Here is a 25,044-nt window from a genome sequence, read left to right as displayed (position 1 = left end):
TATTGGCATGGGTAAAAAGCAGACCTTATGGAATACACTAAAATAAAGTACTTGAACCAAAACTCAAGGGCCACATTATTTAGTCTACTCTAGTACAAAAAATGGCACTTCATTTCTTCCATTGATAATTCAAATGCAATTTGTCCTTCAGTTTCTTTCAGCATTATCATAAACTATGGAGAAATAACACTGCATATAGAATAAAGAAAAATATATCATGTTTGACAGATCCATATGTAATATTATAGATATTATAGAGTTGTGGTAGTAGTGTCTCCATATTTCTTTAATGACAGATATCTCAACATCTAATAATACATATTGACAAGCAATTAATTTTGCACACACACATACATATGTGTGTTATATATGCACAGTTTACTACGGTCCATGCAGTCAAATGCCTTTGCATAATCAATGAAACACAATAAAACATATTTTTGTACCAAAAATCATCTGATATCAGTAATGATATCCCTTATTCCACATCCTCTTTTGAATCCCATCTAAACTTCTGGAAGTTCCCTGTCAATGAATAATGGGAATTCCAGAACACTTCATTGTACTCATTCAGAACTTGTGCATGGATCAACAGGCAATTGTGTGAACAGAATAAGGGGATAATGTATGGCTTAAAATCAGGAAAAGTGTGTGTCAGGTTTGTATTCTCTCACCATATTTGTTCAATCTATATATTTAGCAAATCATCAGAGAAGTTGGGTTATATGAAGAGTTCAGCTCCTGGATTGGAGGAAGGCTTATTCACAACCTGTGTTGTATAGATGACACAACTTTGTTTGCTGAAGGTGAGGAGGAATTGACACACTTGCTGATGAAGACCAAGGATTGTAGCCCTTGGTATGGATTATGACTCAACGTAAGGGTGACCAAAATCCTCACAACTGGACCAATAGTTATCCTGATACATGTGGAAAAGGTTGAAGTTGCCAAGGATTTTGTCTTACTTGGATCCAAAGTCAATGCTTATGGAAGCAGCAGTGAAGAGATCAAAAAGATGTATTGTTTTAGGTAAATCAACTGCACAAGACCTCTTTGGAGTATTGAGGAGCAAAGATGTTCCTTTGAGGACTAAGGTGCTCCTGACCCAAGCCAGGATATTTCCCATTGCAGCATATACATGGAGTGGTTGGACATTGAACAGGGAAGAGTGTGTAAGAAAAGATGCACTTGAATGTGGTACTGGAAAACAATATTGAAGTGCCACCGAGTGCTAAAAGGAAAAACGATGTATATTATAAAGCCAGAGTGCAGCATAGAGGTGAGTATGGCAGACTTTGTCTTACATACCTTGGACAAATTGTCAGGAGAGAGAAGTCCCTGGAGAAGGACAACATGCCTGGTAAGTGGAGGGGCTGCAAAAAAGACAAAGTTCTGTTATGAGATGGGTTGATAGATACAGTGGTTGCATCAGTGGAGCAGGACTATGAAGTGTTTCATTCTGTTGTTCATAGGGTCACCTAACAAGAACACAGCACACATACCTATGTGTATGTATACATATATATATATAATTAAACTATTTTAATATTTGAAGATGGTTACTTTATACAATTATATATGAAATATATATATAAAATGTTAAATATATTATTCAAAGATATAAATATATTATATTCTTAATTAAATATATAATATCTTGATATTTAAAGAAATATTATATATAATTTAAAATAGTATCCAATATAAAAATTAAGAAGTTAGAGAATAAATATATTATATATTAATGTATATAATATAGACTAACTTCTTAATTATTATATTGGATACTATTTCAGACCCTACAGATTTTTGTACTGAGACTCTACTTTGTGCCGCAGCACCTTCTACTTTACAGAAGTTTCTATATTCATGGATTTTGTATTTAAAAGCAGAAGAAATAGTAAATAAATATTAATAAATGTAGTGACCACTGGAATTCTATGGTTTCAGCACACTGCAATATTCTCAGACACTTAATTACAACATTTCAAAAATAAGCAATACTAAGTTATACAGTATTGTACAGGTGAGCGATGTCTTTTCTAAGTCCTAGAAAACAGATCCCTACTAAAGTGTTGAGTCCAGATCAGCTCCTTTAATTTAGATTTAAACCACTCTAAAAAATACAAGTTTTAATTTTTATTCATTAGTTTAATTTAATTCCCTAAATAAACCCAAAATAATTTATTCTGAAGCTTTGACCAAATGATTTCATGCATACAAAGAATGAAGAAGTAAATTCTCAATTAAACTGATGCTTATCTTAAAACGAATCTGACTAGGTAAATTCCCTTTTAAGTGCAAATGTATCATCTTTCATAAGCTATATTGGTAATTCTTTTTAATGGAGACAATCAGTAATTTTTTGAATTATGATAGAATTGTTTATCTACTCTATTTCATTTTCTATATTGATGCAGTATTATTATTATTTGAATGCTTTCAACTTTGAATAAATTAGTGTATAATGCATTTATATGGATTCAACGGGAAGGATAAATATCTTTAAATATAAAAGCATACAAATAAACTCATTTGACATTATCTATTAAATAAAACTAAACTGCAAATTGGCCACCTCCTGAAAGCGCCTTAGAAAGACCTGTGGAAGTTAATTTCAAGTCAACTCGAAGGTATATAAAAGTGTAGGGGTGGTATTCCACAGGTCATCAGGTCACAGCTTCTCATAAGGCCAGCCCTGGGAACCTCCCCTAGACTCTCTCTGCCTTTACTTTCCTGCTGGCTGACCCTGAGGGCAGCCAGAGTCCACTACCACCAATGGATTCACATGACTTTTCACCCATCGACCTGTGATCTCCCTGCATTCTCATCATTGTGTGTGGTTGTGTGAGTCTGAAGAGGGACTTATGGACTATTATCAGACTTATGGATTTGAGTTGGACTGGATTGGTGGTTTTTTAAAATATATAATTACTCCTTTATATAGAGCTCTTTCTTCCACATATATGAGTTTCACTGGATTTGTTTCTCTAGTCACCCAGCCTAAGACAACACCAATTATTTTTGTGTCAGTAATCAAGCTTCTTGACCATAGGTTTAGTTTTAGTTTTTTTAAAAAATATTTTTACTGCACTTGGACATGCTAATGGTTTTCTATTTTCTAAAATTATTTTTTCTTCAACTTCTTGTTCTGTTGTGAATGAATTGTCTTCTGCTTGCCCTACAACTGTTGACTGGTCCTCAGACTCAAACAAGAGGTAAGACAGGGATCATCTCCAGGAGATCTGTAGCAACTCTGATATTTAGTAGAAACCATCAGTCCCATAGAGAAAGCAGATATTAACATTACTAGTATATAATGTTTTGAAATGTGCTTAGTAATGAAATTTGGACTTGAAAATATGAAGGGACAAAAGCTTACCAAATGTATAAGGTATATTTTAAAAGAAAAAAAATAGATTAACTCAATATGTTACTTTTTTTTAAAAAGTCAATTTAATACATGGAAGAAAGAGTGAATTGTTAGACAGTTCTAATAAAATCTAACAAAACCTGTATATTGATAAAGATGAGTAATTTAGAAGATATGTTAAGAACTTGGAAACAAAATTAGCAAGGATCAAATAGATATTTGGGGGGATGGAGGAAAGAAGATATAAAGAAAAAGGAAGCAGCAGCAGAAAATAAGATAATAACTGAATTTTCCCTGGAATTTACTGAAGAATCTAATGTACAGATAAAGAAATATCAACAAACTTAAGGTATAAACACATGCCTTCTCTCTCTCTCTATCTCTCTCTCTCTCACACACACAGAGACATCATACACAACATCAAGAGATATTTTGATATAACTCAAAAATATAATTTCTTAAATTTATAGAAATAAACAGATTATCTAATAAAATGGTACTAACTATCTAGCTGATTTCTCAATTGCAACAAGAAATTAAATGGCAGTGAAATTACATCTTTTTTTAACCATGTGTACAAATTTTGGGGAATTAACCATAAAATGAGTATAAATAAAGTCTAAAATCTCAACCTACATCTTTCGTTTCCATTGCAATTAAGGTACATGTTCACAAATATGTTTGCTGTTGTGAAGTGCTGTCCTGTCCATTCTAACGAGGAGCAACAGAAAGAAACACTGCCTGGCCCTGTGCCACCCTCAAAAGTGTCATTATGTTTGAGTACATTTTTTCCCCAAGTCATCTGGGCTATTATTTATTTACCTATCTTTTTATTTATTTCCCAAACCCCTTTATTGGGAGTTAGTGCAGATACCATCTCATCCCATAGTTCAATCACATCCTGCAGGATTGTACAATTGCTACCGCAATCAGTTTCAAATATTTTCCCCCTTCTTGAACTTCTTGACATAAGCTTCCTTTGAGGTCCCCCGCCACCACAGCACCACATCCCCCACAGTCCTTCTCCCCAAGAAACCTTTATTCTGTATGTATAGGTTCATCAATCCTGGGTTTCACATATTGAACAACAGAAAAATATATAACAAAAATTCAAGAAGGTGACCTCCCCAATGATAAAACACATCTGAACAAATAAGAACAAACAAGCATAAAAAAGAGCTATATGAGCAAACAAAACAAAAATATACAGAAAATATTGAAAACCAGATCCACTGGGGCAATTCATCTCATTGATGGTTTTCCCATTTTTTTCACTGATCCTCCACTTTACAAAGTTTGTTGTCCATTTCCAGGAAAGGGTCTATCTTGATCACATGTTCAAATTATGTGAGATGAAGTCTTGCCATCCTGACTCTCCTTCCATGGCTTAATATAAATAAATAAATACACATACATACAATATACTCACATATACATATAAATGTACATGCACATGTATATACATAGACACATATGAATGTATACACATGTTTATATTTATGTATACATAGTTTGTATTTATATAAATATATATGAATACATATATACTATATATTTAACTATATGTCACAATTACATAACATGTGTATGATAGGCATGCTACATATATATGACATACGTACACACTTGTGGATAAATGCAGTGTGTCACATACAGCAAAATCTGTGGTTATCTAGGAAAAACTATTGGATAATCTTCATAAACATTGACAATAGGTGAGCTTAAACCTTTTTATATATTTAAATTTAAGAATACTAGTGGACGAATATAATATATGCATTATATATATCATCTTTATGAATAACTTATAGTGAAACTAGAAGATAAATCAGTGATAATGAAAACATTGCATTTTAAAACCTATTGAATGTAAATAAATCATTGACTAAATGGCATTCATAGTCATGTTTATATTATGAAAAAAGATAGTAATGAGCTGAAGATTTGAATTAGGTTGTTAAAAAGGTATTAGCAGAATTATCTTGTAAAAGTAGATAGGAGAAAATAAAGTTGAAGAAATTTAAAAAGAAAAATGAAAATTTTAATGAGAATAACCAAGGCAATATTGGTTTTTTAGACTCAACAGTACAGCAAAATAGTTATGGAATACTGATCCAGAATACAGGGGGGAAATATATAAAACGATGGGGTACCCCACCTAAAAAGATTTTTTTCAAAGCTATGTATTTAAGTTTTTACAAAAAAACTTTTCATGTTCAAAGTACTCTCCATTAAACTTAACACATTTTCAAATCTGTGATTCCACTTTTAAAGATATTTTTCAAACTTGTCTGTTTGGATGGCAGACAGCACCTCCCTCAATTTTCACTTCACCTCTTCTACGTCATCAAATCACTGTCCTTTCATGTTCCCCTTCATTTGAGGAAATAAAAAGAAGTTGCACAGAGTGAACTCAGGGGAGCAAGGTGCGTGGGCAGGAGAGGCATGCTGTGTTTTGCCAAATACTGGTGCACTGAAATGGCTGCATGAGCAGGTGCATTGTCGTCGCGGCAAAACCAGTCCTCCATCTGCAACCAAACAGGCCTTTTTTGTTGTACACAGTTGTTCAATCTTTTCAGAACCTCTAAATGGAAAGCTTCTTTAATACTCTGACCTGGTGGAGCGAACTCCAACTGTACTTTGGGAAGTTGATGTATATCTAGAATGAGGTTTGTCATCAATCTAAATTTCACCTTTTTGAAATGAGAAAACCACTTGAATACTTGAGTTTGTTTTTGTTTTTCCTCATAGCACTGTCCTTGTAAGCTGTGTTCAGCATCACAACAGTTTCTGTGACATTTTTCCTGAGCAGGAAACAAAATTCCACAGCTGCACACTGTTCTCTTAAATCAGCCATGATAAAAACAGAGGTTTGAGTGAAACTGCTTTTATGAAAAATTCACTGTGACCAGAGAGAACCTTCCCAGGTGATGCTACTTGGTGCACTAATGCAGAGGGAGTTGCTCACCTAGCAAGAAAAATGTGTACTACAAAAGCTCTGCCCAGTGGAGCATTTTTCCACTTTGTTTTGTTTTGTTATTTGTTGGGGGGAGGTGTTTCCCCCCTCATACATAACTAAAGACTGGGGAGGGAAAGCAAAGAAAACAAAAAATTATTAAAATTTTAAAATCTAGTATTCTTATATTAAAGAGAACATTTTAAAGTAAAATATTAAAAATATTAAAGCAATCAATAGTTCTAAACCTACACTAACCTATTAAGCTGAGTAAAAGAAGTGATAGATGTGTGAAACAGTTACTTTCCTTAGATGCCGCCTTCTGCAATTCCTAATTTGAGCCTGTAGAAAGCTAGAATTTCTGATTGATTGTCATTGTGTATGAAGGGTAACTGATATTTTTTCTTAGGTCATCTCATATTTGTTATGTGACAATATACAAAGACATTGGAAGCCATCACTCTAAGTCTTACAGTAGGAAAAAAGATACACTAAAAGTCAGCAACTTGTTGCATTATTTAGATATTCGGGTTACAGGGCAAACCACAATCACAAAATCTGAGGAGACCAATGAATAAGGAGGAGAGCTAAGATCAGGTTATCTGAATCAAGAGCTTATAGCAACACCAAATAGTCACGCTGACAATTGCTGAAGGCTGAATGCGGATTCGCTTGAAAATGAGAAACTCCTTTGAGCCACCGTCAAAGTTCTGCTCATTTTGGGGGTTTTCTTTTTTGGCACTTTCTTTACTTTTTTTTTTGGGGGAAGGAAGGTTAAGGCCCTTTCCTTTTTTGGCGGGGGGTTCCTTGTTTTTTTGTTACCCCAAGGTTTGTTGTTTCTTTTTTCCCCCCGGTTGCTTTTTAGGAAAACGGGGTTGTTGCCCTTCCACGGTTGATTCTTTTTAATTGGCCACCCTTGGTTTTTCTTGCTTTGGATTGGGTTGGCTTGGCCTTTGTTTTTTCCCGGGTGGAGAGAAAAAGCAACCATCAGTGGCAGAGTTTTTAATAACAAATGTCTACATTCCAGGAAGAAAGAACTACCAACTTCTTATTTCAAAGAGCCTGAACCCAGGTTCAGTTGCCTTTATCCCTCAGACGCACTTTTACCTTTTTACTTTATTTTTCTTTCTCTCTGCTTGAACTAGAAAGGCTGGGGAAATCTGGAGCTAATCATTTGCCCCTTCTGCAGGGCATTTAAGGCTCTGGAATATTATTTCCCTATGAAAACTGGAAAAAGAAAGCTGTATGGTTATTCAAAGATAAGTATGGTTTTCCCTAGGACATTTCAGATGCTTCCCTTTCACTGGCAGAACCTTGTAGGATTCTTGGTGTGGTGAATCCCCTAAGAAGTGCCCCTCAGCAGTTTTTAACGGACAAGCCAGTTTACATGCAGCCTCCAACAATTGGTCTCAGTTCTAGGCTTTTCTGACTTCCGCTTTCTGTCTGCTCAACACTGATTCTCTAAAATCACCTGTCCCTTTAGACGTCATGGTGACAGTTTGCTGTTTGACTTCCGTCTCACGATGAACTTTGGTTTTCTAGGGTTTCTCTACGTTTTTCTTACTATCAAACTGGCAGTGGCAGCTTCCGATCTTTTTACAGAAATGTTGGAACGGAAACAAGAGGTTAAAAAAATACAAACTACCAAAACTCAGACAAAGAAACATTAATAATCTTACTAAGCCAGGATCTACTAAAATAATTAAATCAGTAATTAATAACCTCCAAACAAAGGAAGCACCAGGCACAGATGGCTTCTGTTCCAGTTTCCTACGTGATTCCCTATGTTGTCTTTGGTGAAAATAACCTCGCCCTCCCCAGTGATTTCTATCAATAACTAGGATCCATCTCTATGATCTTATTTCAGGAGTTACATTAGACTTCATGAGTACCATTCCTTTTTCCACACTTCACTGCTTTGCCAGAGTTGTAGCATTGCAGACTACACGGTGAACTGCCAACCATAAGGTCACTTTACTGACCAGCCACTCTGTGAAAGAAAGCTAAAGATCCATAGCCTCAGGGGCTGAAAGGGGCACTTCCGTTCTGTTCTATAAGTTCTCTATGTCATGTTGTAAATTTGGGTTGTTTTGATTTTTATGATAACATCTGCACCTTCTATACCACCAAACCCACTGCCTTTGAGTTGATTCTGACGCAATAGTGACCCTTCATAGCAATTCTGAGACTGTAAATCTCTACAGAAAAAAAAAAACAACCTTATCTTTCTCCCACAGAGTGGCTGGTGGGTTTGAACTGCCAACCTTTCAGTAAGCAGCCCAACCCTAAACCAAAGCACATAAATAAATATTGTTGTTAAATAAATGAATAGATTTAAATTTTGAATATGGGAAGATATAAAGGGTTCTTAAGCATGATAAAAGCATAACCAAAACTTTTTTAAATGCTGTAAAGCTGTATCAACTTTAAGATGGACATTTCAAAAATAGAGGAAGAAGACCATGTAAGAGGCTAATAAAACATGTTCAATGAGTCATATCGTGGTCTAGAGTAGGACAATATGAATAGAATTTGGAATACCTAGTGTAGAGTCATGTTTCATGCCTTGAAAACTGACCCAATATGGTGGTGAAGAATAAATGTATCTAGCCAGAGTGCCTTGGGATCTGGCAATATAATTAGTAAAATATGAATTTTTAGTAATAGCAACAGCATTGAGAGAAGTAGGACCACAAGTTAAATGTTTAACTTGTGACCACAAGTTTAAAATGTCAGAGCAATGAACTAGACAGAATCCAGCCCTACATGTGATGGAAAAGTTCCCTGGTGACACTTTCAGGCCAGCACTGGACCACTAACTGGCAGAGCAGCAGTGTGACTCTTCAGTTGCTCTCTGGAGGCAGATGAGGCAGTCTGCTACCGTGAAGATTCACAAAGCCTCAGAAGCCCTATGTAGGGACACAATGAGTTGGAATCTACTTGAGGGCAGTGGGTTGGATGTGATAGAAAAAAAGCAAAAACAAACAAAAAAACTGAGCAAATTGGGATTTATGGGCCCTTCCTCAACATAATGAATAACATATATGAAATTTACAAATCTAATGTCATATGCAATAACAAAAATCTGCAATTTCTACCCCCATCTTCAATCAGAAACACGATAGAAATGCCAGTTTTCCCTATGAATATTCAAAACTGTAAGGGAGTAATATGTAAAGCAATTAATAATGATAACTATTTAAAAGGGATTCATCTCATTGTCATTGAGTCCATTCTGAATCATAATGAACCTACAGGAAAGAGGAGATCAGCCCCTTTGGGTTTCTGAGACTACATCTTGTCAGGAATAGAAGCCTCGTCTTTCTCTAGCAAGACATTCATAGTGGAGAAAATTTCTACACATTGTTTCATGCACGTCTGATGGTGGTGCTTCCTCCATCTACCCTTCACCCAAAGAACTCTGCTGTTTGATTCCTAGCATGTTTCAACACAGCTGTTTTGGTGTTCTCTCAGGATTCAAATCATGTTCCTTTTAAATATTCTTTGAATTTTGGGAAACAAACAGAAGTCTGAAGTGGCAAGATCAAAGCTTGAGGATGGATAAACTAAGTAGAATTGATATTCTAGAAACAAGCTCTCATATTTATGGTTAATTGATTTTTGACAAATCAGTTCAGTGAATGATAAAAGAAAAATTCTTTGCAACAAATGGTGCTGGGACAACTGGATATCCATCCACATGTAAAAGAGTAAAGATTGATCCCAACTTCACTCCATTTATGAAAATTAATACAAAATGAATGAGGTCTAAAAACTAGCCAAAATAGTAAAATTCTCAGGGGAAAAAACAGAGGTAAATGTACATACACATAAGAAATTTATATGTTTACTACTAAGGCAGTGGATGGACATTGGACTTCCACTCAAGTACTTACCCAATGCAAGAACACTTTGTTCTATTAAATTGGTATTACATGATGCACACCTTCCTGACATGATCACTGAAGACAAATGTGTACATAAGCAAATGTGGTGAAGAAAGCTGATGGTGCCAGGCTATCAAAATATATAGCACCTGGGGTTTAAAGGCTTGTAGGTAAACAAGCAACCATCTAGCTCAAAAGCAACAATGCCCACATGGAAGAAGCACATCAGCCTGTGTGACCACGAGGTGTCAAAAGGACTAGGTATCAGGCATCAAAGAAGTAAAAATCATTTCACTGGGTGCCCACCTTCCCGATATGATCACTGAAGACAAATGTGTGCGTAAGCAAATGTGGTGAAGAACGCTGATGGTGCCTGGCTATCAAAAGATATAGCATCTGGGGTCTTAAAGGCTTGAAGATAAACAAGTGGTCATCTAGCTGAGAAGCAACAAAGCCCACATGGAAGAAGGACACCAGCCTGTGTGATCATGAGGGGTTGATGGGATCAGGTATCAGGCATCAAAGAACAAAAAATCATATTATTGTAAATGAGGGTGATTGCAGAATGGAGATCCAAAGCCCACCTGTGGGCAACTGGACACCCCCTTATGGAAGGGTCACGGGGAGGAGATGAACCAGTCAGGGTGCAGTATAGCACTGATAAGCATACAACTTTCCTCTAGTTCTTAAATGCTTCCTCCCCCCACTATCATGATCCCAATTCTACCTTACAAATCTGGCTAGACCAGAGGATGTACATTGATACAGATAGGAACTGGAAACACAGGTATTCTAGGACAGATGACCCCTTTAGCATCAGAGGTGAGAGTGGTGATACCGGGAGGGTGGAGGGAATGTGGGGTAGAAAGGGGGAACCGATTACAAGGATATACATATAACCTCCTCCCTGGGATGGACAACAGAGAAGTGGGTGAAGGGAGACGTCGGACAGTGTAAGATATGACAAAACAATAACAATTTATACATTATCAAGTGTTCATGAGAGAGGGGGAAGTGGGGAGGGAGGGGGAAAATGAGGAGCTGATAGTAAGAGCTCAAGTAGAAAGCAAATGTTTTGAGAATGATGATGGCAACAAATGTACAAATGTACTTGACACAATGGATGGATGTATGGATTGTGATAAAAGTTGTTTAAGCCCCCAATAAAACGATTTTTTAAAATTTAAGAATAGAGACAGCATTAAGAGAAGTAGGATCACAAGTTAAATGTCAGAAAAAAATCAGGGCAATGAACGGGACATTTGGCAATGGACTCCTGCATGTGATAACAAGTATTAGCAACAAAAGAAAAACTCAGCAAAATATATTCATTAAAGTTAAGAATTTTGCACATCAAAGGACACTGTCAAGAAAATAGAAAATACAGCTCACATAAAGGAAAAAGTGTGTGCAAACTATATATCTGTGTAAACATCTAGTACCCAGAATATATAAAAAACTCGTAAAACTTAACAACAATAAAAACCACACAAAGTGTGCCAAGAATTTGGATAGCCATTTTTACACTGAATACACATGATTGGCCAACCAGTATTTATAGTGATTAGTCATTAGTGAAATTCAAATTATAACCACAATGAGGTATTACTTTATATCGGCATGTAAAAAATAAATTTATAAATAAATAAAGTGTCTGCAAGGATATGGAGAAATTGAAATGCTGATATAATCCTAATAATAATGTTTAATTATAAATCAACCTGATTAAAGATTTTTTTCTTCCTCAAAACATTTAAAAATAATATCTAAAAACTCAGCACTTTCCACTGTATACCAGTAATTGAAAGCAGATATTCAGTAAACAATAACAAAACCCTTTGTTCACAGATTTTTATAGAATTATTCATAATAGTAGAAAAATTGTTTCCAGCTCAAATGTTCACCCGCTAACGAATGAGTTGATGAAAACACTGTATATCTATTTCATGGAATATCATTTAATCATAAAATTAAGTGTAGTGTTGATACTTAGATAATCTGTACATGGGTGAACTTAGAAAAAAAATTATGCTAAGTGATAGAAAACAGAAACAAAAGACCATGTAATATAAAATATCATTTAAAGGGAATAACCAAAGTCGGCATATCTATAAAAAAAACCACAACTCACTACTGTTGAGTCAATTCCGACTCAGAAAGACTCTGTAGGCCAGGGCACAACTTCCCCTGAGACTGTCCAAGACTAGAACGTTTTAAGGGAGTAGAAAGTCCCGCCTTTCCCCGGAGGAGTTGGCTGGTCGTTTCAAACTGCTGACCTTGTGGTTGGCAGCCCAACATATAGCCAATACACCACCAAGGTTTGTATAGCATAGATATAGAACACAACAAAAATAAGTGTTTGCATGGGAGTCGTGGAAAAGGAGACTGGGAAGTGTTAGTTATAGGTACATAGTTTTCATTTTGAGCAATAAAAATATTGTGGAACTAGGAAAAAATTATAGATGGTAATTGCAGAAATGGCAGATAGGCTGTGTCTGACTTTCTTCATCTTCACAAAGGGAAAGGGAGACCCAACTCCACATTTGTTCAAGTTTGAGTCCTATAAGGTAGAATTTGAACATGGTTCCACTGCCTTCTATCTTTTCCTTTTTAAAATCTTATTCTGTTACTTATTGTGCCTCCCATGGCACTGTACTTCCCTACGGGGTTCGATAATCCATTGCAATTGCCATACAGAATTCACAGACAATATTCACTTACGGGGTTAATTAGAGAAGCTAATACATTAAAAATACAGTTCATACATGTTAAGGATGAAGTTCTTTTGTTTGCAGTACCTTTTCTCACCCCACTCAAGCATACCACTGTCCGGTATGCAGTATCAGGCATACAGCCCTCTGGCCTCTGTGCAGCTTAGAGAAGTGCCACAACTCATCAATGTCCACTGTGCCACCTAACTATGCACCCCAGCCTCTTGCCTGAAGATACCCTGCTTTACTTATTTTGTGGGCCAGGAAGGTGCTGCAGTGTCTCATGGTCTGCTGCTGCTTCACCATGAAGAGACCTCAGATGTTTCCACTCTTGGCTTTTCTTTCTTGCTGGTTGTGAGATTCTCTGTTCTGCTTCTGGAATGGTTCAGTTTATACCAAGTGGAAAATATACAAGTGGAAAATTAAAAAATAGAGTCTGATTACATGGTAGAACTTATAAAGATTATGGATGGAAAAGCCATACCAAATAATTTCACTTCACCACAGTATACAGGCTTTCATACCTACTATTGAGATTATTATCCTTGATTGTCTGATTATGGTATCTAGTAACATTTTATCCTTTGGAACAGAATATAAATAAACCATTTCCATTTGAGGAGAGTGTTACCTGCCCTTGCTGGTTCCCTACCAACTCTTACCAGATCTTCCTATGAAACATCCTGAAATAAGTAGTTTTTCTGGTAAATGATACACTCAAAAATTTAGAACACTTTGTGTTCTATTTATTGCCCAACACTTATAAATAGACTCCTAATATTGGGGTCAATTTAATTTATTGAACCATTACAATCAGCATAGCCATACTCTGAGTCCTGTGAAATTATCAGAATAGTGATGTACTTTGAAGTCTTCTAATGCCTGCGATGGTTAAAGATAACCAATGAATAATTGTTTTACTTTAACTATTTGTTCATAGTTTTGCACTAATGGGGACTTTCCTTCCAATAAAGTAAAATGAGTTTGTGCTCATCTTTTGAAGAAAAGATCATTTATTTTGTTTTGTGCTCTACTCATGTCATGAGTCCATCCCTTGTATACATAACAAGGTTTAGAGGAGATTCAATTGGCACACAATCCTTGGCAGGTTTTACAATTATAAATATGTATGAATCATGACTGGTTGGGATACAAGCCCAGAAATGTTAATGTTTTTGGCAAATCTTGACCCCTTGAAGGGCATACAATTTGAATAACTGTATATAAAATCTGTAAGAAAGAGGAGCAAATTCTGATGATAAAGAATAAAAAGCAATATAAGCATTGAACTATAAGCAAAAGCAAGAAACAAAAAATCATAGAAAGGTATTTTTTAAGATAAAAAAACATGGTCAATTTAAGAATCAAAAGGAAGCCAGAGTGGTCTCAGCAATAAAGCAGAACTAAAATTTGTTGAACAGAATATTTTCAATTATTCATTTTTAAATTGAAAACATTAAAGCTTGAGCAATAAAAAAGGTTATTTCCCATAAACAAAATACATCCATAGTTTTTATTTACCAAATTTTTCATTTTTAGTTCTATTAAATTGTTGAGAAGTATTTAATGTAAGTGAACTTGTATTCCCTATGACACATCTTGGTGTTAAAAAGAATGCTGTCTCGAAAAGTTGACGAAGTTTCCAGTTGCCATGCTTGCAGCAAGAGTAGATTTTAACTCTAGGATGGCATCTGGTACCTCTCATTTTCCCCAGGTGTATGAGTAGCCAGTTCCAGAAGTAGTGCACGGATGGGATGTCCAGACTATGATCTTGCATAAAGTATTTTGAAAGCTGACATAAAATCACAGAAGATGCTTATTGATTTTGGTCCAAGAAGCAGCCAAGATTTGATTCATCATATAATTTGCCAATGGCATTATGGAGATTATGAAAGCAAAGAAAAATATTACAAAAGAAGTTACTGGCAATTTTATTCACCTAATGGACTGAATATACTCGAGTAGTAGCCAATTCGAATATAAGCTGAGGCACCTAATGTTACCACAAAAATCTGGGAAACTTATTGACTCAAGTATAAGCCTAGGGTGGGAAACGCAGCAGCTCTGGTAAATTTCAAAACAAAAATAAATACCAATAAAATTATATTAATTGAGGCATCAGTAGGTTAAATGTTTTCAATATTTATTTCAAAGGAAAGCAGTAAACTAGTTCTGTAAGTAAAAAAGAGGGTCAACAAAAAACAATATGGTATCAACAATAACTATACACAGTGTGTTACTGCATGCACTGTATACTACATACGCTACCTTACTGCATGTACACAAGGCAGCTTGTGTAGTTTGAGGCCTAACACAGGCTGATGATATTCCAGAGGTGATGCCATGATTGTTTGCATAGAGCAGCCTGTGCTAGGGCTCATAATATGAGTTGTGTGTGCACTGTGTTACTGCAGGCTCTGCACGACTACCTATGCAGGGTGACCGTATATGTATGGGAAGTGCTAATGCAACACATGCAGTAACAGTGCGTACACAATGCAGCATGTATATTATGAGCCCTAACACAGGCTGCTCTATGCAAGCATAGTCAACACTGGGTCCATATAGGGGTTAAAAAGAAAATAAATAATAAAATATAGCAGACTAAGTACTGTAAATAAATGTACTGTATATGCAATACCAGAGATATACCAGTACTTGTACTCAGCAATGCTTGGATGGAGCAAGGAGGCGTGACCAGGCACGGGTAAGACTGTCAAGGCTACGTCATTGGTCACAGCCCTGGAGAAGAGGGAGAAGAAGAGCGGCCGCACCCGACATTCATCCGACAAGGATGCGGTGCGCCCCAGGGACCAGCACACAGAAGCGGGCCGGTTCTCGCCCAGTACCACACGGACAACAGAGGCTGCCAGCGTGCAGGAGAAAAGAAGAGCGGTGACATCAGCAGTCATCAGACCACCCACAGAGGCTGCAGGTGCCCGCAGATGAGCAAGAGAGACTGGAGGACACCCACTCCGCACCGGAGAACAGGTAAACGGGGACCCTCACTCGAGGATAAGCCGACGGGGGCTTCTTCACCATAAAAAGTATGCTGAAAAAACTCGGCTTATACACGAGTATATAGGTAGATATACCTGAGAAGAATATGTTTTTTCATTCTGAAGTCCATACCCTTTTAGGAAAACATCAAGAAACTAATATTAGATACTTGTTAGATATACATTTGTTCCCCAGATATGAAGATGACTAATATCATTTTCCATGAAATTACTTTTGCAATTATCCTAAACTCTGTCCTGACATCCGAATTAATATTATCTTTAAAATAGAAAGGAATGATTTTTTGTATCACAAACAAGTTTAAATCAAGAGAAAGTACTGGGACAAAAATCATAGGAACTTTTATTAAACAAAAATATCAAAATGTGAAGTTATACTTTCCTGAAATATCCCTCTAAGACTGTACACTTCTGAAGGCAGTGTTTCATTCTTTCTAGCCTTTCTTCCAAGAATTCTGTGGGAAACAGCAAGATTTCTCTCAAGTGGTTTCCCCCAAATATATGCCAAACCTACCTGCTTGCTCTACATCATAAATGACTGTAAGCTAGGAGGTCATCAAAAGGAAATCAGGGGTTATTCTCCCTAAGGGTTATCAGCCATTTAGAGCAATCAGACTTTATAGTCTGCCCCACCCTAAGTAGTAGGGTCCACTCCCTTCTGATAAGGATAGTAGTGGATTGGTTCCCTATAGGAGAGCCTAGGAAGGTCAAGTCTACTCAAGGGTGACTAAGGTTAAGCTGCTATCATGAATCTAGGGTCCACCCATCTTGTCACCTGTATACTTTTAGTGCCTCCCATTCCTATCATGTGAACACCCCTAGTTCACCCCCTTCCTGTTACGCTTCTGCCCATTATATATCCCCCTCCTATTGCTTGTATTACCAATTGTACAACCCCTTCCTGTTATGTATATCTTTACCTGTAATTAGGAGGCATGCACACCCCCAAAGATATATAAGTCTTGGTTAGTAATAAACCGCTCCCTCTCTCCTGCTCCCCCTCTTGCCCTTTCATCTTCCATCTCTGTATGGACCACCAAGTGGGGCTGAGGTGAGCATGCTACCATGAAATGTGTCTGACTCCATTATTTCAATCTCTCTTCTGTCTCTCATGTCTCCATAACTTCACTATAATCTTTACTTATTATTGCTGTACGATTGCGCCTTCCAGACTGGTGCTGATTTGTTAGGGGCTGGCTCCCCTGACAGAATTCTATGTTACTTTTCTTTATATCATATCAAAACAGCAGTTTTGGTATTCTTGAATGATTCAAATCATATTCTTAAAAATATTTTTTTGTCTCTATCTCAGACACACTTGTAACCTGAGGATTTAAGATTGAATTCATGGTGTCTGAAGAGGTGAAAACAGCTGTACCATGATTACTGAACTGTTGGTAGATATATAAACATAGTCTTGCTACATTAATGCTGCGTATGCTATAATAAGATATTTATTATTCCAACAAACAAGTGACTGACAGCCTCAGTGAATTTTATTGTAAAATTTTCCTGACAATCAACTTGCATTGTTTGTATAAATAGAGTCTAGCCACGAAAGTATTGATTCTATATAAGTAAATTATTTAGGTACTGTGATATGGAGTTAGCTTACATTGGCCCAACATCCCTCTCTCAACGGGGCTTTAAAAAATTATTATCAGGGGCAAATCAAAGACAGTATTAACAGAAGATCATTAGTCGAAGGGTGTGATCAATAATACTCTCTACCATCAATTAATGAGGAGTTTTGAAATGGAGCAAAAGTCAGATTAAAATCTAACAAACAAACAAAAACATTAAACATAGATCTAGGAATGGGTTTAGGGCTTACACTAAATCCTAGATCCAATTTAAGAGCAATTAGTTCTTACACCATGGCTCTGCTAGACACTTGCCCTCAAGAAGGGAACACAGAAGATATGGATGCTACAGCAAAGTGTGGTCAAGAAATTAGATGGTGCCCTGCTAGCAGATAAAATAACTTCTGCGGTCTTAAAAGTTTGTTTCCAAACAAGCAGTCATCTAAGTGAGACATCACCTAAGTCCACATGGAAGAAGCACATCCACATCAGTCACCGAAGGATTATAAATCTTATATCCCGAAGCCAAAGGAGGATGTAGTATCAGAACCTAAATTGTGAGAATCTGGTTTGCAGGAGGCTATGGATGACAGCAGGAGCCCAAGATACATTGTGGGAACTACATAGGAAATAAGACTGGTGCTTTCTGTCTATCCTTAACAGAGGGATGGGAAGAAAGTGATTACTAAGTAAATTAGAGAGACAGCTATAGGAGGTCAAAATAATAAACCCGACGTGGATGTTCAAACCTTGTTAGTTGATTCCCTTCTGTGAAGCACATTAGGCCTGATCTGGTTTTCAACATTTTTTTTTTAAAGAAAGCTCTTTATTTTATAACTGGGTAATATACTTTGACAAGCTTTTTCCAGCTAAATATTGTAACACTGGCATCTGAGAATGTGATGATTTTATGGACATTTTCAGATGTCGGTTTTATGTTCTTGAATATTTCTCTCTTTTTTGAAGATCCTTTTATTAGGGGCATCTTATAGCTCTTATAACAATCCATACATCAATTGTATCAAGCATATTTGTACGTATGTTGTCATCATTATTTTCTAAACCTTTACTTTCTACTTGAGCCCTTGTTATCAGTTCCTCTTTTTACCCTCTGAGGTAGTTAGTTTATTATGCCAACCTGGCCAATAAACACGTGTGGGATTAATTGAAGATTGGGGAGATAAATGGCTCAGTGAGCCTTGCCTTTTGAGTTCTCGGGTCTCTTTCTTTGTGATGGTTGGACCAGGGTGCAGCTGCCTTAGCCAGTTCCCTGTTTCAGCTGGCAAGGCTCACTTCCTGCGAGACATCCCCAAGGAGAAGCCGCATGGACCTACCCCGAGGCAGCCCTAGGTGCTGGAGCAGCCGTGTGGAGACCCCTGCCAGCGCTGAGATGCTTACATAGTCACTGATTCAGCTTTCCTTCTGCAGTCGGCATCATAGTGTGTGTTTTGTGAGATGGAAGAGGACTTTGTGGATTGGTATTGGGCATATGGGTTAATGGGTTAATGTTGGACTTGTGGGTTTGGGCCACACTGGGTTGGGATTTCTTGATATGCACTTACCCTTTATATAAAACTCTCTCTTATACATGAGTTTCTGTGGATTTGTTTCTCTGAAGTACCCAGACTATCACACCCTCTCTGCCCCTCTCCCACCCTCATGACCCCTTGATAAATTATAAATCATTATTATTTTCATATCTTACATGCTGTCTCCCTTCACCAACAGTTTCTGTTGCCCCTCCCCCTAGTGGGAGGAGGTGAGCTTGTGTGTCAATCATTGTGATCTGTTCCCTCTTTTTCCATTCCTTCCCCCTACCTTCCTGATATCAATATTCCCCTTTCTGTGCCTGAGGGGTTTATCTGGCCTGGATCCTGTGTGCCATGAGCTCATATCTGTACTGGTGTATAAGCTGTGGCCTATCCCTAAGTGAAAGGCACGGTTGGGGTCATGATAGTGGGTGGTGAGAAAACCTCAAGAAAAGAGGAATATTGTGTGTTTCATTGGTGCTTTACTGTGCCCTGAATGACTCATCCCTTCCTTGTGACCCTTCTGTATCTCAGAGGTGTTATGCCATTGGGGGCCACCCCCTTGATACTTTGTTATATGTTTTTCTGTTTTTCAGTACTATATGAAACCCAGGACTGATGAACCTAACGGGATAACAAGTAGAATAAAGGAGGCTTATGAAGGAGGGGGTAGGGGTACAGTGGTGGTGGGGAGTGGTAAAAGGGAGCTGATATCAAGGGGTTCAAGGAGGAAAAGAATGCTAGGGACTTGTTTTAATTTTCTTCAGCTTCCACCTGAATTTAAATGTGAGCCTTTGCTGAACTGTTCCACAGTCAATCCCCAACCTTGTTTCCGAGGCTGATACTGAGCTTCTCCATCCTCTCTTCTCACCAATGTAGTCAATTTGATTTCTGTGCATTTCATCTGTATAAGCCCATGTGCATAGTCTCCATTGGTGTTGTTAAAATTATGTATTTGGAATAAAGAATCGTTAGTCTTGCAAATTTCTGCCAGGAGATCTCCAGCTTCATTTCCATCACCAAGACCATATTTTCCTATTACTGTTTCTTTCTCTTTGTTTCCAGGTTTTGTATTTCAAACACTAAAATTCACCAATGCATCCTGATTACATATTTGATTAATTTCTTACATTGTGAGAATTCTTCGGGGATTTTTTAATCATTAACTTTGGTGGTTGGTGTATAAGTCTGTAGAGTAGTTGTGTTGAAGGATGTCCTTGTATGAGAATAGATATAAACCTATCACAGTTATTGATAAATATTTTTAATGATGTATTCTAGGCTATTCCTTTTTATTGTATCAGTTATGGCATAGTAAACCCATCTAATGTTTTTGTTCAAAATGGTTGATACCAGTCCATCTCAGCTCACTTACCTCTAGGATATTGATCTTTATGTGTTCCATTTAACTTTTGACGACTTCCAATTTTCCTACTTTCAAAATTTACATGTTTCAAGTTCTGATTATTAAATTTTTTTCAGCTGCTTCTTTTCATATAAGTTGTGTCCTATCAACAAATGAAGGTCCCTTAGGCTTTACTCCGTTCTCATGATTATGGTTTGAGCAGGCAGCTCCTCCTCAGTCCTAGTTTGAGTACCTTCTGGCATTATGCCACACAGTGTTCTTGTTCTATCCATTAGGCCTCAGTGTCTGACAATGTTCCATGTTATGCATAAGGTGTTCAATGGTTAATTCTGATGAAGTTGACAGTCACTTTTTTTTCTTTATAGCATTTGGTCCGCAAGGTGCACAGAAATCTACTCACTTGGGTGACCCTGCTGGGATTTGGAATGCCAGTGAAATAGCTTCCGGAATCACAACAGCACACAACCCATCACAGTATGACAAAATGATAGACAAGTGGTGGGTCCAAGTCTACACAGTCACAATCTCATCTACCCTTAGACTAGAAAATTAAATTGGATCTAGTACCATCCCTGGCTATCTAATTGGAGTCACAAAAATGAGAGAAACTGAATGAAGTTTTTAATTTATTAAATAAAAATTGCTTATTAGAAACCATACATGCATAAAACCTCATAAGAACTAGAATACTAAAGAATGCATGATTCCCTGAGAATAACTTCCTGAGTCACCCTTTCAACCTAAAAGGTATCTTAGTCCCAGAGATTATCCTTTAGTAAAATGAAAAACTGATGCCCCAAATAAAGATTAGTGCTCTCTTTGAAAAACATCACTGTCATTTTAATATGCACAATTACCTAAAGGAAAGATGAGATGCTAAGGAGATGGTTAAAAACCACAGTAGCAGAAAGAGGATGCAAAGGCCATGCTGATGCATGGTGATAAATGGAACTCATGTCATTAACCAATTGGTGCCCAGATTGTCAAAGGGGAGGCAAACTCTGGTGCAACCTTTTATTACAAGTCAATAAAATTAAAAGAAAACCGAAAAATAAGTATCCAGACTCCATCTATATTGAGACCAGAAAATAGTTTTAGAGATAATACAATTTTATGGACAAAATATTTCTGAGCAAAAATGGTCACAGTCGATTTTAATATAAAATATAATCTACCTGTCTCTACTCTGTTCCCATGCTATGAAAGCACCCTTGCATCTTTTCTTATCATTAAGAATCCCTGATGGCACAGTGGACGAAACAGTGAGCTCTTAACAGCAAGATCTGAATCAAATCCACCAGCTACTTTGCAGGAGAAAAATGAAATGATGCTCCTATTAAGATTTACAATATTGAAAACCCATAAGGGTAGTTCTACTCTGTCCTATCAGGTCACTATAATTCCATATTGATTCAATAACAAAGAATTTGGTTTTATACACAGCTAGGTGGATGGCAGCATCCATTGTGACATCCACGTTTCCACCTGTTTGGTGGTGTCTTCTCATGGGAATTTTAAAAAAATCAAAATTTAGTGTAAGTACTTCTGTTGTGGAGCTTGTGATTTTTGACTGGTGTAAATTTAGTCTAGAGAGATCTATTTTTTTTCTTGGAATAGCAAAACTGAGTATCAAAACCTACAACATGAAACAATTTTGCTAATTTAGATATTCTTTTTATCTCTTTCTTACTATAGCACACAAATGTCTTTCCTGAAAACTTAACATGCTAATAGCATCCCTTGTACATTAGAATGTTTCTATACTCTAAAGCAAATAATATAGCCCAGAATGTGTGATATATATAACCCTTACCAAAAGTAATTCTTTATTAGATGAAATTGTATCATATATAGGATCTTGATTCCCACAAAATATTAGATTATGCAACAAAGGATTAACATGTTACAATTTTTTTGTTGTTTCCTTTAAACGTTTTTCTCTCTTGTTTTCTTATTTATTCATTCATATTTAAATTCTCATTATGGACCATTGTAAAGATCTAATAAAGCTTCAGCTGGAGCCATGGAGCGAAAGCAGTAGAAAATAATCATGTTCTAATTAGTAGATGAAACTGTATCGTGTTAATTTGTCAGATAAAAAAAGCAGAAATTTATAATAACATGAGATATAAAATCATCCAGAGATAATTGGTTGGAGCTGTGATAACTTCTAATTAATAACTGGCATTTTAATAGAAGCAAAGAACTTAAAAGTTTGAACTTTGAAATGAGATTTTTTTTAAAGGAAGCATATTTTGACACAAACTACTAAATTTAGTCAGGTTTTTCTGTCTTTGAGTAGAACAAGCAATATAATTTCCTTGCAGATATAATAAAAAATGAATATATAAACATCATACTCATGTTGATGAATCTACATTTCAAATGCTTTGTTTTACACTAATTGCTTTATGTTTGCCTAAAGATTATGTTTGGATGTCATCACACTAGTCTTGCTTATTTTAATATTCATTTATTTTTATTTTTGCTTATTTTAATATTTATACAGTCTATTTATTCAAACATATTAATGCTATAAATGAAATAACTGTGTCATTGCCATAAGCAAAAATGATATGAGCAATGAAAATCCTGAAGAGCCTTTCTGAGACCACATTAATATTTACCTCTATCTCTTTCATACTCCATTTTCCTGTAGGTCAACATTGTTAAAATCTAGCTTTCAAAGTTCTTTTTCTCCTTTTAAACAGCTTTCCAATCTATTTTGCAAATCAGAAATTACAGTTTTCCATATTTGAATTAATACTTTATTGTTATTTTCTAAATATGTACATATTTTTCCTTATCAAAATATTTCATCTAACACAAAATTATCATTTAGTATCCCCAGATGAAATTTGTGGTCAATACTCAGTCTTTTAATATTTGCTAATTTTTGGTTGTGTAGTCTTTTGGGTGAGAACATCTTTATTATTTAATATTCCTAGTGTCTAAGTAGGCCATTTGATATTTTTCTACATTTTTACTGAAAATTCATTTGAAAACAAAGTAAATAAATTATATTATGAAATTAAATTCAGAGGACTTCTAATTCTATATTCTAAGAATGTATCAATAAAGTTTGTTTAAATGAGATAAAACAAAATGATTATGAGCACATTATATAAACATGCAATTATACTCTAGCACTAATACCAGATTTGTTATTAATATAATAATATATATGCCAGCTACAGCTAGAATGCTCCTTAGAGCCAGATGCAACTTCAAATCTAAGTACTCCACTGAATATTTTTTAGCTAAGGTTAATTTTTAACTAACATATCAGAATTGCTGAGCACTATACAACTAAACACAAAACAAAATAACTCTTATCTATTGTGATGGCCATGAATTCTATCAACTAGACACTCCTGGGTAAGGGTAGGGGTGGAGCCAACTATCAATTGGGTCACAGTCTGATCACATTTCATTGGTGTCATAAGCATTAAACTGCTAAAAACCATGTCAGCAGTTCAAATTCATCAACTGTTTTGCTGGAGAAAGATGAGGCTGTCCAATCTCATAAATAATTGACTCCATTGAACCAAGTTTTGTTTCAAAGTAAGACATAGGTTCCCAAACTTATTTAGTCTACCCTCTTGAATAATAATAATACAATAACAACACACTCTTGGTAATTAAACATTTTGTACTATAGTCTATAATCCAGGAGTGTATGTATCTGCTTTTACAACCTCTCTGGATCATTTCCATGCCTCTCAGAGCATAGTCTGACCCACTTTGGGAACTACTCGCGTAAGGCAAGGGACACAGGGTTGGGGATAAAAAGCATTTTCTCTTTAGTCAACTTACCAGGGTTTGGATCTCAGTTCTAAAAGTCAAAAATCTGTATTCTCAGATAATTTACTCTTTGTGAGTTGGGCCAGTTTAATATGTTCCTAACTTTTTTGCTGTCTAAAATGAGTATATTGGTAGTAATGATAAATTGGTTTAAAAATTTATGAGACAATGGTTGAGAAAATAGCCAATAACAATATTTTGTATTTTGTACTTAATTTTCCTCTCTGTACATTATCAAAACCTTTCTACCCACTAATCAAATTGAAAAAACATTGAATACTTATTATACATTGGAAACCTCTTTTTTGCCCCTTTTTCATCATATTTCTAACAATTTTCCCCAATAACAATTTTTCTTCTTAATTTTATGTATATATTTCCTTTGAGTTATATTGTATAGTTTTGCCTGATTTAGATCTTTACTTAAATAAAATTGTAAAACATGGATTCAAATATGCTTCCTTTTCTCAGTATAATATTGTTGTTTTTTTCATTCCTCTCAAATGACTTAAAAATCCATCTCCAACTAAAAATAATTGATCCACTTTTACTGCAGCATGGCAGTCAGTGAATAAAATTTGATTATTAATGAATTCATGCCATTATTAATGACATGTGGGTTTGCTGTAGTCTTTTTCATGTTATGTAAACGATTACTATGCCCATTCTTTTATTTTAATTAAAGATCATTTCATTGGGCGCTCTTACATTTCTTTTTTTTTAATCAATTTATTGGGGCTCATACAATTCATCACAATACATAGATCAATTGTGTAAAGCACATCTATACATTTGTTGCCCTCATCATTCCCAAA

This window comes from Echinops telfairi, unplaced genomic scaffold (genome assembly GCF_000313985.2).
Source record: "Echinops telfairi isolate 266 unplaced genomic scaffold, ASM31398v2 ScPeMD7_70;HRSCAF=299, whole genome shotgun sequence".
Taxonomy (NCBI): Eukaryota; Metazoa; Chordata; class Mammalia; order Afrosoricida; family Tenrecidae; genus Echinops; species Echinops telfairi.
The sequence above is the reverse complement of the archived record's forward strand: the minus strand, read 5'-3'. Positions refer to the sequence as shown.